Source organism: Lampetra fluviatilis, chromosome 4, assembly GCF_964198595.1.
Source record: "Lampetra fluviatilis chromosome 4, kcLamFluv1.1, whole genome shotgun sequence".
Taxonomy (NCBI): Eukaryota; Metazoa; Chordata; class Hyperoartia; order Petromyzontiformes; family Petromyzontidae; genus Lampetra; species Lampetra fluviatilis.
This window is the reverse complement of record NC_136278.1, coordinates 19174537-19184835: the sequence shown is the minus strand read 5'-3', so window position 1 is coordinate 19184835 and position 10299 is coordinate 19174537. Positions and strand designations below refer to the sequence as shown.

General features: G+C 40.9%; 1 non-coding gene across 1 annotated transcript; it reads left to right on the top strand.

Annotated features, from left to right (window-relative positions):
* The first annotated feature begins 2111 nt into the window (after positions 1-2111).
* On the top strand, positions 2112-2182 carry TRNAG-GCC (transfer RNA glycine (anticodon GCC)). Its single transcript has one exon. It is a non-coding gene; the product is annotated as a tRNA-Gly (tRNA).
* Positions 2183-10299: the final 8117 nt, after the last annotated feature.

The following is a 10299-nucleotide window of genomic DNA, read 5'->3' as shown; positions in this document are numbered from 1 at the left end:
TAAAAAAAATTCGAGTGGAATGTGGTATAGGTGATTCAGTGGTAGAATTATGGACTGCCACGTGGGAGACCTGGGATGGATTCCTGGCCAATGCACTTTTATCCAGATAAGCAACATTATAACCGATTAAAATGCACGTGAAGTGGTTTCAGGAAAATGACTATCCATGTCAATGAAGAAGATTAATCGCTTCAAATGCATTCCCTTGTATATTTTCAGAAACAAACACGGTGAGGTCACTTTCAGCTGCGGAAATCAGGTCGCAGTAATTTTGACAACGAAATGCAATAACTAGTATTGGAAACGAGTAGTGACTAAGGATTTCTCTTGCCGAAAGCGGTTCTACCAAATCTTTCTAACAGGTGAAGAAATATTTTAACAACATCCCAATAACTTGCATATCATCAATTTAGTCCATCTTCATCTTCGGATATTCAAGAAAAATGGGAAAGTCAGGAGCCTAAGAAACACAGAAAAGTCTGACACGCTACTGAAAGAAGATCAGTATTCATGCATCTCACGTAAAATCACACCACCCACACGAGGCATCGGTGGTTCAGTGGTAAAATTCTCGCCTGCCACGCGGGAGGCCCGGGTTCGATTCCCGGCCAATGCACTTTTATCCAACTAAACAACAATAAACTGCAAATTTGTAGAGAATATAAATAAAGAACCCACCATCATCTGCAGATCGTGATGAAAAAGTAAAAAGTCAGACTCTATATACACAGAGAACACGCAATTTTGGAGGAATGAAAAAAGTAGAGTATTAATGCATCTCACGTAAAAAAAATTCGAGTGGAATGTGGTATAGGTGATTCAGTGGTAGAATTCTGGACTGCCACGTGGGAGACCTGGGATCGATAACTGGCCAATGCACTTTTATGCAGATAAGCAACATTATAACCGATTAAAATGCACGTGGAGTGGTTTCAAGAAAATTACTTTACATGTCAATGAAGAATATTAATCGCATGAAATTCATTCCCTTGTATATTTTCAGAAACATACACGGTGAGGTCACATTCAGCTGCAGAAATCAGGTCGCAGTTATTTTGACAACGAAATGCAATAACTAGTATTGAAAACGAGCAGTGACGAAGGATTTATCTTGCGGAATGCGGTTCTACCAAATCTTTATAACAGGTGAAGAAATATTTTAACAACATCCCAATAACTTGCATATCATCAATTTAGTCCATCCTCATCTTCGGATATTCAAGAAAAATGGGAAAGTCAGGAGCCTAAGAAACACAGAAAAGTCTCACTTACACGCTATTGAAAGAAGATCAGTATTCATGCATCTCACGTAAAATCACACCAGGCACACGAGGCATCGGTGGTTCAGTGGTAGAATTCTCGCCTGCCACGTGGGAGGCCCGGGTTCGATTCCCGGCCAATGCACTTTTATCCAACTAAACAACAATAAACTGCAAATTTGTAGAGAATATAAAAAAAGAACCCACCATCATCTGCAGATCGTGATGTAAAAAGTCAGATTCTATATACACAGAGAACACGCAATTTTGGAGGAATGAAAAAAGAAGAGTATTAATGCATCTCACGTAAAAAAAATTCGAGTGGAATGGGGTATAGGTGATTCAGTGGTAGAATTATGGACTGCCACGTGGGAGACCTGGGATGGATTCCTGGCCAATGCACTTTTATCCAGATAAGCAACATTATAACCGATTAAAATGCACGTGGAGTGGTTTCAGGAAAATGACTATCCATGTCAATGAAGAAGATTAATCGCTTCAAATTCATTCCCTTGTATATTTTCAGAAACAAACACGGTGAGGTCACTTTCAGCTGCGGAAATCAGGTCGCAGTAATTTTGACAACGAAATGCAATAACTAGTATTGGAAACGAGTAGTGACTAAGGATTTCTCTTGCCGAAAGCGGTTCTACCAAATCTTTCTAACAGGTGAAGAAATATTTTAACAACATCCCAATAACTTGCATATCATCAATTTAGTCCATCTTCATCTTCGGATATTCAAGAAAAATGGGAAAGTCAGGAGCCTAAAAAACACAGAAAAGTCTCACACGCTACTGAAAGAAGATCAGTATTCATGCATCTCACGTAAAATCACACCACCCACACGAGGCATCGGTGGTTCAGTGGTAGAATTCTCGCCTGCCACGCGGGAGGCCCGGGTTCGATTCCCAGCCGATGCACTTTTATCCAACTAAACAACAATAAACTGCAAATTTGTAGAGAATATAACTAAAGAACCCACCATCATCTGCAGATCGTGATGAAAAAAGTAAAAAGTCAGATTCTATATACACAGAGAACACGCAATTTTGGAGGAATGAGAAAAGAAGAGTATTAATGCATCTCACGTTAAAAAAATTCGAGTGGAATGTGGTATAGGTGATTCAGTGGTAGAATTCTGGACTGCCACGTGGGAGACCTGGGATCGATTCCTGGCCAATGCACTTTTATGCAGATAAGCAACATTATAACCGATTAAAATGCACGTGGAGTGGTTTCAAGAAAATCACTTTACATACTGTTGGATATATGCCCCCCTTTTTAATTTTAAAAATTATTTTTTTTTAAGAATTATTCTGCCAACATAGATAATATCGTTTTTTAATATACACGGGGCAACGTGAGAACGGACACGCCCTCACACTAACACAGATGTGCGCACACCTCATTTCAAAGGAAAGAGGGCATGAAAGAAGGGTAATCAAGATCATAAAAACTCCCCGAATTTCACACAAGAGGAACAAGGGAGGGGGGAATGGTAGCCGGGGGGTTCTGGAAGAAACATCCGTTCGTAAAGAAAAAAAACCCTTATATAAGTACAAAACCAGGCCACGAAAAATGTAATTATATTCTTAACAAAGGAACAACATTAACAAAAAAACACAAACGGGTTTTGAACCATGTTAGACAAACTAGTACAACTTAGCCATGAAGTAAGCAAACAGTATCCATCCTCACTACAATTGAAAATCAGACTACAGTCTGCACCAGAATCGCGACCCATCATTGTTAATTAAATACTGACATTATTTACCTTTATAGAATTTCTACACGGCCGGGCCGAAGCATCGAAGAACAATTATGGCATATATTTCGCTCCAAAACAAAATTCTTAGCCGGGATAGCAGATTAAATAATCACAAGAAGTCAAATAATAAGTACGGAATTAAAGTGAATATCATAGGAGCTAACGGTGAATAAGGCTCTCAAAATTAACCAAACACAACAACCCCCTGAAAACAACAGCAGCAACACGACCGTCTTTGTCTTTCCGAGAGGATCTCCACACGCAGGCACAAAGCCGGGAAATGACACCAATAAAACTCCCGGGCAATGGCTCAAAGGAAATTAACACGCTCTCAGAAATAAATAAATAACCGCATGCGCCGGGCGCTTCCACCGTGGAAACAACCGTCTTTGTCTTCCCACAACACGGACAGCAAAAATTGCACACGCAAGGAATAACATCTCCATGAGAGATCGGGTCACGATGAAACATCGGGAACACGGTTTCGGCTTAACTGGGGCATAATGGAATAAGTCGCATTTCAACTTCCAAACCAAAACAACTTAAGCTGTGTGAGACAAAAGATATGATCCCCGAGCGAGGGCGGAAATAATTAAGCTCGCTTAACGCGTAGGTTGTCGCGACAAATATTATTCAGTAACAAAAACATGGATTCGAATATCTCTATAGAACTCGACGCGAATCATCGGTCTGGCTAATGGATATCTTCGTTGGCGCCGTCACGAACCCCACCCCCTTCCAGAACGACAACAGCTGTCTTCAGAGCTAATAAACACACGGACAAACACGCAAGCGAAACACACGGACGGACACACACACACAGGAAGGTTTTATGACAGACTTTGAACAACTCGGGAAACGGAGGGCATTTTCTCAATATAAGCCGGGGAAAAATCCATTCAACTGATTTCGTCAGGGGCCTGGCCCCCCACCAGAGATCGTCTGGGCCACGGGCCCCACCACCAGCTCGTCAGGGCCTCCGGCCCCATCACAGATCGCCAGGGCTCTGAGCCCCATCTCGTCGCCAGGGCTTCGACTCCACCACAGATCGTCAAGAAGCTTTCGTCATCCAGCATGACGAGAATCGCGAGGTAGCGACGTGCTGCTACAAGCCGAGGTCTGCACCACCTAAGAAGAATTACTACACGGAGCCGCCGAGCTGTGAGTGAAGCCAACAAATACGCCAATGTCCACCCTGCCACGAACGAAGCATCGCTCCTCGTCAGAGTGACGACCAGCAAACAACCCGCAGGAAAGGCGGAGATCGCCAAGCGAACAAAGCAGAGAGCGCGAAGCAGTGGAGAAAGCCTGGCCAAACTGCTGTGAGGAGGAAGACAGAGCTATCGAATGCGCCGTGTGCCTGAGGGCACACCGACCAACGACCAGTGTGAACACACAAGACGTCGAGAGCGACGGCGAGCATCGTGCCGACTCAACAATCAATCGAGCAGTGGAAAAGCCGGGGGCTACCACCAAGAGATCGCTGAATGAGCGCCACCGCGCGCCACCGCGCGACAACGAGCGACACCCAGATCGACCCGCATCAACCAAAACCGACTCGTCATCCCGCCGTGGAGAAAAAGAGTCAAAGTCTTCTGGACGAGCGACGCCGCTCACCTCACCGCGGAGAAAGTGTCAGCTGCCGCTCGCACAGACAACACAGAGGTCGTATCGCTTCCCACATATAGACTCAAGGAAACACAGAGGAAATCTTGTCAAACCGGTTTCTTTGTCAGAGCCTCGCCGAAGAATTAATTAAAACAGAGCCAGATTAGCTCTCCCGCAACACGCCTCACCCACCATTGACTCCAACATTCCGTTAAAAGAATATTATACTTACCGATGAATCTATTGACATATACTTTCGCCTCGGGGATACAATAAGTGCTTTTATTACCGCAAAACGAAATGTGTCATGCTTGTTTCAAACTCGGCCAGTCGCCGATTGTGACCGATACCAAAACAAACTAATGAGATGCCTGGTTGTTAGGAGGGTTTTAGTTATTCAATTTAGTAAATGCATAAGTGTTTATTCATTAATTTTAGTCAATGCCCAATCTCGTAATTGCATAAGAATTTTAGTTATCCATATTAGTCGAATGCACAATATCGAAAATGCATAAGAGTTTTGAGTTATTCAATTTAGTAAATGCTTAAGTGTTTATTCATTCATTTTAGTCAATGCTTAATCTCGTAATTGCATAAGAATTTTAGTTATCCATATTAGTCGAATGCACAATATCGAAAATGCATAAGAGTTTTGAGTTATTCAATTTAGTAAATGCATAAGTGTTTATTCATTCATTTTAGTCAATGCTTAATCTCGTAATTGCATAAGAATTTTAGTTATTCATATTAATCGAATGCATGATATCGCAAATGCATAAGTGTATGGTTATTCATGAATTATTGACGCATGTTTGACCTGCATGATAGAATGTCACATGCTTGTTAGAATAAAATTGCTTAACACCAACTGTTCGAGTGCTTCTTTCCAAGTCCATGCAAAACCATCTTATTTTTGATAACTGTATCCTGTGATGAGATATGAAAATGGAGACCTAAATATCATGACACACACTAGGATAATCGGTAAACGTTTAATCATTGACCATCGTGTTATCCTGGTTGACATAACTCTGGATAAACGAAGCTGAGCCTAATTACCACAACTGCTCACATTAACATCATCGCAAGCATCCGCATAAAATACTACGATTATCTCCGCGATTATCATAATTTATGCCTACAATTACTCGCATCATCATAATTTATGCATATCATTACACGCATTATCATAATTTATGCATGTTGATACACACATTAACATAATTAATGCGATTTGCGCATTTTTTGGAAAATTATTAATTTTTATTATTTTCATCAAAATTTCATAATCCGACACATACAACAATGTCAATGAAGAATATTAATCGCATGAAATTCATTCCCTTGTATATTTTCAGAAACATACACGGTGAGGTCACATTCAGCTGCAGAAATCAGGTCGCAGTTATTTTGACAACGAAATGCAATAACTAGTATTGAAAACGAGTAGTGACGAAGGATTTCTCTTGCGGAATGCGGTTCTACCAAATCTTTATAACAGGTGAAGAAATATTTTAACAACATCCCAATAACTTGCATATCATCAATTTAGTCCATCCTCATCTTCGGATATTCAAGAAAAATGGGAAAGTCAGGAGCCTAAGAAACACAGAAAAGTCTCACTTACACGCTATTGAAAGAAGATCAGTATTCATGCATCTCACGTAAAATCACACCAGGCACACGAGGCATCGGTGGTTCAGTGGTAGAATTCTCGCCTGCCACGCGGGAGGCCCGGGTTCGATTCGCGGCCGATGCACTTTTATCCAACTAAACAACAATAAACTGCAAATTTGTAGAGAATATAAATAAAGAACCCACCATCATCTGCAGATCGTGATGAAAAAATTAAAAAGTCAGATTCTATATACACAGAGAACAAGCAATTTTGGAGGAATGAAAAAAGAAGAGTATTAATGCATCTCACGTAAAAAAAATTCGAGTGGAATGTGGTTTCGGTGATTCAGTGGTAGAATTCTGGACTGCCACGTGGGAGACCTGGGATGGATTCCTGGCCAATGCACTTTTATCCAGATAAGCAACATTATGACCGATTAAAATGCACGTGAAGTGGTTTCAGGAAAATGACTATCCATGTCAATGAAGAAGATTAATCGCTTCAAATGCATTCCCTTGTATATTTTCAGAAACAAACACGGTGAGGTCACTTTCAGCTGCGGAAATCAGGTCGCAGTAATTTTGACAACGAAATGCAATAACTAGTATTGGAAACGAGTAGTGCCTAAGGATTTATCTTGCCGAAAGCGGTTCTACCAAATCTTTCTAACAGGTGAAGAAATATTTTAACAACATCCCAATAACTTGCATATTATTAATTTAGTCCATCTTCATCTTCGGATATTCATGAAAAATGGGAACGTCAGGAGCATACGAAACACAGAAAAGTCTCACTCACACGCTACTGAAAGAAGATCAGTATTCATGCATCTCACGTAAAATCACACCACCCACACGAGGCATCGGTGGTTCAGTGGTAGATTTCTCGCCTGCCACGCGGGAGGTTCGATTCCCGGCCGATGCACTTTTATCCAACTAAACAACAATAAACTGCAAATTTGTAGAGAATATAAAAAAAGAACCCACCATCATCTGCAGATCGTGATGTAAAAAGTCAGATTCTATATACACAGAGAACACGCAATTTTGGAGGAATGAAAAAAGAAGAGTATTAATGCATCTCACGTAAAAAAAATTCGAGTGGAATGTGGTATAGGTGATTCAGTGGTAGAATTCTGGACTGCCACGTTTGAGACCTGGGATGGATTCCTGGCCAATGCACTTTTATCCAGATAAGCAACATTATAACCGATTAAAATGCACGTGGAGTGGTTTCAGGAAAATGACTATCCATGTCAATGAAGAAGATGAATCGCTTCAAATTCATTCCCTTGTATATTTTCAGAAACAAACACGGTGAGGTCACTTTCAGCTGCGGAAATTAGGTCGCAGTAATTTTGACAACGAAATGCAATAACTAGTATTGAAAACGAGTAGTGACGAAGGATTTCTCTTGCGGAATGCGGTTCTACCAAATCTTTCTAACAGGTGGAGAAATATTTTAACAACATCCCAATAACTTGCATATCATCAATTTAGTCCATCTTCATCTTCGGATATTCATGAAAAATGGGAAAGTCAGGAGCATACGAAACACAGAAAAGTCTCACTCACACGCTACTGAAAGAAGATCAGTATTCATGCATCTCACGTAAAATCACACCACCCACACGAGGCATCGGTGGTTCAGTCTTAGATTTCTCGCCTGCCACGCGGGAGGTTCGATTCCCGGCCGATGCACTTTTATCCAACTAAACAACAATAAACTGCAAATTTGTAGAGAATATAAAAAAAGAACCCACCATCATCTGCAGATCGTGATGTAAAAAGTCAGATTCTATATACACAGAGAACACGCAATTTTGGAGGAATGAAAAAAGAAGAGTATTAATGCATCTCACGTAAAAAAAATTCGAGTGGAATGTGGTATAGGTGATTCAGTGGTAGAATTATGGACTGCCACGTGGGAGACCTGGGATGGATTCCTGGCCAATGCACTTTTATCCAGATAAGCAACATTATAACCGATTAAAATGCACGTGGAGTGGTTTCAGGAAAATGACTATCCATGTCAATGAAGAAGATTAATCGCTTCAAATTCATTCCCTTGTATATTTTCAGAAACAAACACAGTGAGGTCACTTTCAGCTGCGGAAATCAGGTCGCAGTAATTTTGACAACGAAATGCAATAACTAGTATTGGAAACGAGTAGTGCCTAAGGATTTATCTTGCCGAAAGCGGTTCTACCAAATCTTTCTAACAGGTGAAGAAATATTTTAACAACATCCCAATAACTTGCATATTATTAATTTAGTCCATCTTCATCTTCGGATATTCATGAAAAATGGGAACGTCAGGAGCATACGAAACACAGAAAAGTCTCACTCACACGCTACTGAAAGAAGATCAGTATTCATGCATCTCACGTAAAATCACACCACCCACACGAGGCATCGGTGGTTCAGTGGTAGATTTCTCGCCTGCCACGCGGGAGGTTCGATTCCCGGCCGATGCACTTTTATCCAACTAAACAACAATAAACTGCAAATTTGTAGAGAATATAAAAAAAAGAACCCACCATCATCTGCAGATCGTGATGTAAAAAGTCAGATTCTATATACACAGAGAACACGCAATTTTGGAGGAATGAAAAAAGAAGAGTATTAATGCATCTCACGTAAAAAAAATTCGAGTGGAATGTGGTATAGGTGATTCAGTGGTAGAATTATGGACTGCCACGTGGGAGACCTGGGATGGATTCCTGGCCAATGCACTTTTATCCAGATAAGCAACATTATAACCGATTAAAATGCACGTGGAGTGGTTTCAGGAAAATGACTATCCATGTCAATGAAGAAGATTAATCGCTTCAAATTCATTCCCTTGTATATTTTCAGAAACAAACACGGTGAGGTCACTTTCAGCTGCGGAAATCAGGTCGCAGTAATTTTGACAACGAAATGCAATAACTAGTATTGGAAACGAGTAGTGCCTAAGGATTTATCTTGCCGAAAGCGGTTCTACCAAATCTTTGTAACAGGTGAAGAAATATTTTAACAACATCCCAATAACTTGCATATTATCAATTTAGTCCATCTTCATCTTCGGATATTCATGAAAAATGGGAACGTCAGGAGCATACGAAACACAGAAAAGTCTCACTCACACGCTACTGAAAGAAGATCAGTATTCATGCATCTCACGTAAAATCACACCACCCACACGAGGCATCGGTGGTTCAGTGGTAGATTGCTCGCCTGCCACGCGGGAGGCACGGGTTCGATTCCCGGCCGATGCACTTTTATCCAACTAAACAACAATAAACTGCAAATTTGTAGAGAATATAAAAAAAGAACCCACCATCATCTGCAGATCGTGATGTAAAAAGTCAGATTCTATATACACAGAGAACACGCAATTTTGGAGGAATGAAAAAGAAGAGTATTAATGCATCTCACGTAAAAAAAATTCGAGTGGAATGTGGTATAGGTGATTCAGTGGTAGAATTATGGACTGCCACGTGGGAGACCTGGGATGGACTCCTGGCCAATGCACTTTTATCCAGATAAGCAACATTATAACCGATTAAAATGCACGTGGAGTGGTTTCAGGAAAATGACTATCCATGTCAATGAAGAAGATTAATCGCTTCAAATTCATTCCCTTGTATATTTTCAGAAACAAACACGGTGAGGTCACTTTCAGCTGCGGAAATCAGGTCGCAGTAATTTTGACAACGAAATGCAATAACTAGTATTGGAAACGAGTAGTGACTAAGGATTTCTCTTGCCGAAAGCGGTTCTACCAAATCTTTGTAACAGGTGAAGAAATATTTTAACAACATCCCAATAACTTGCATATTATCAATTTAGTCCATCTTCATCTTCGGATATTCATTAAAAATGGGAACGTCAGGAGCATACGAAACACAGAAAAGTCTCACTCACACGCTACTGAAAGAAGATCAGTATTCATGCATCTCACGTAAAATCACACCACCCACACGAGGCATCGGTGGTTCAGTGGTAGAATTCTCGCCTGCCACGCGGGAGGCCCGGGTGCGATTCCCGTCCGATGCACTT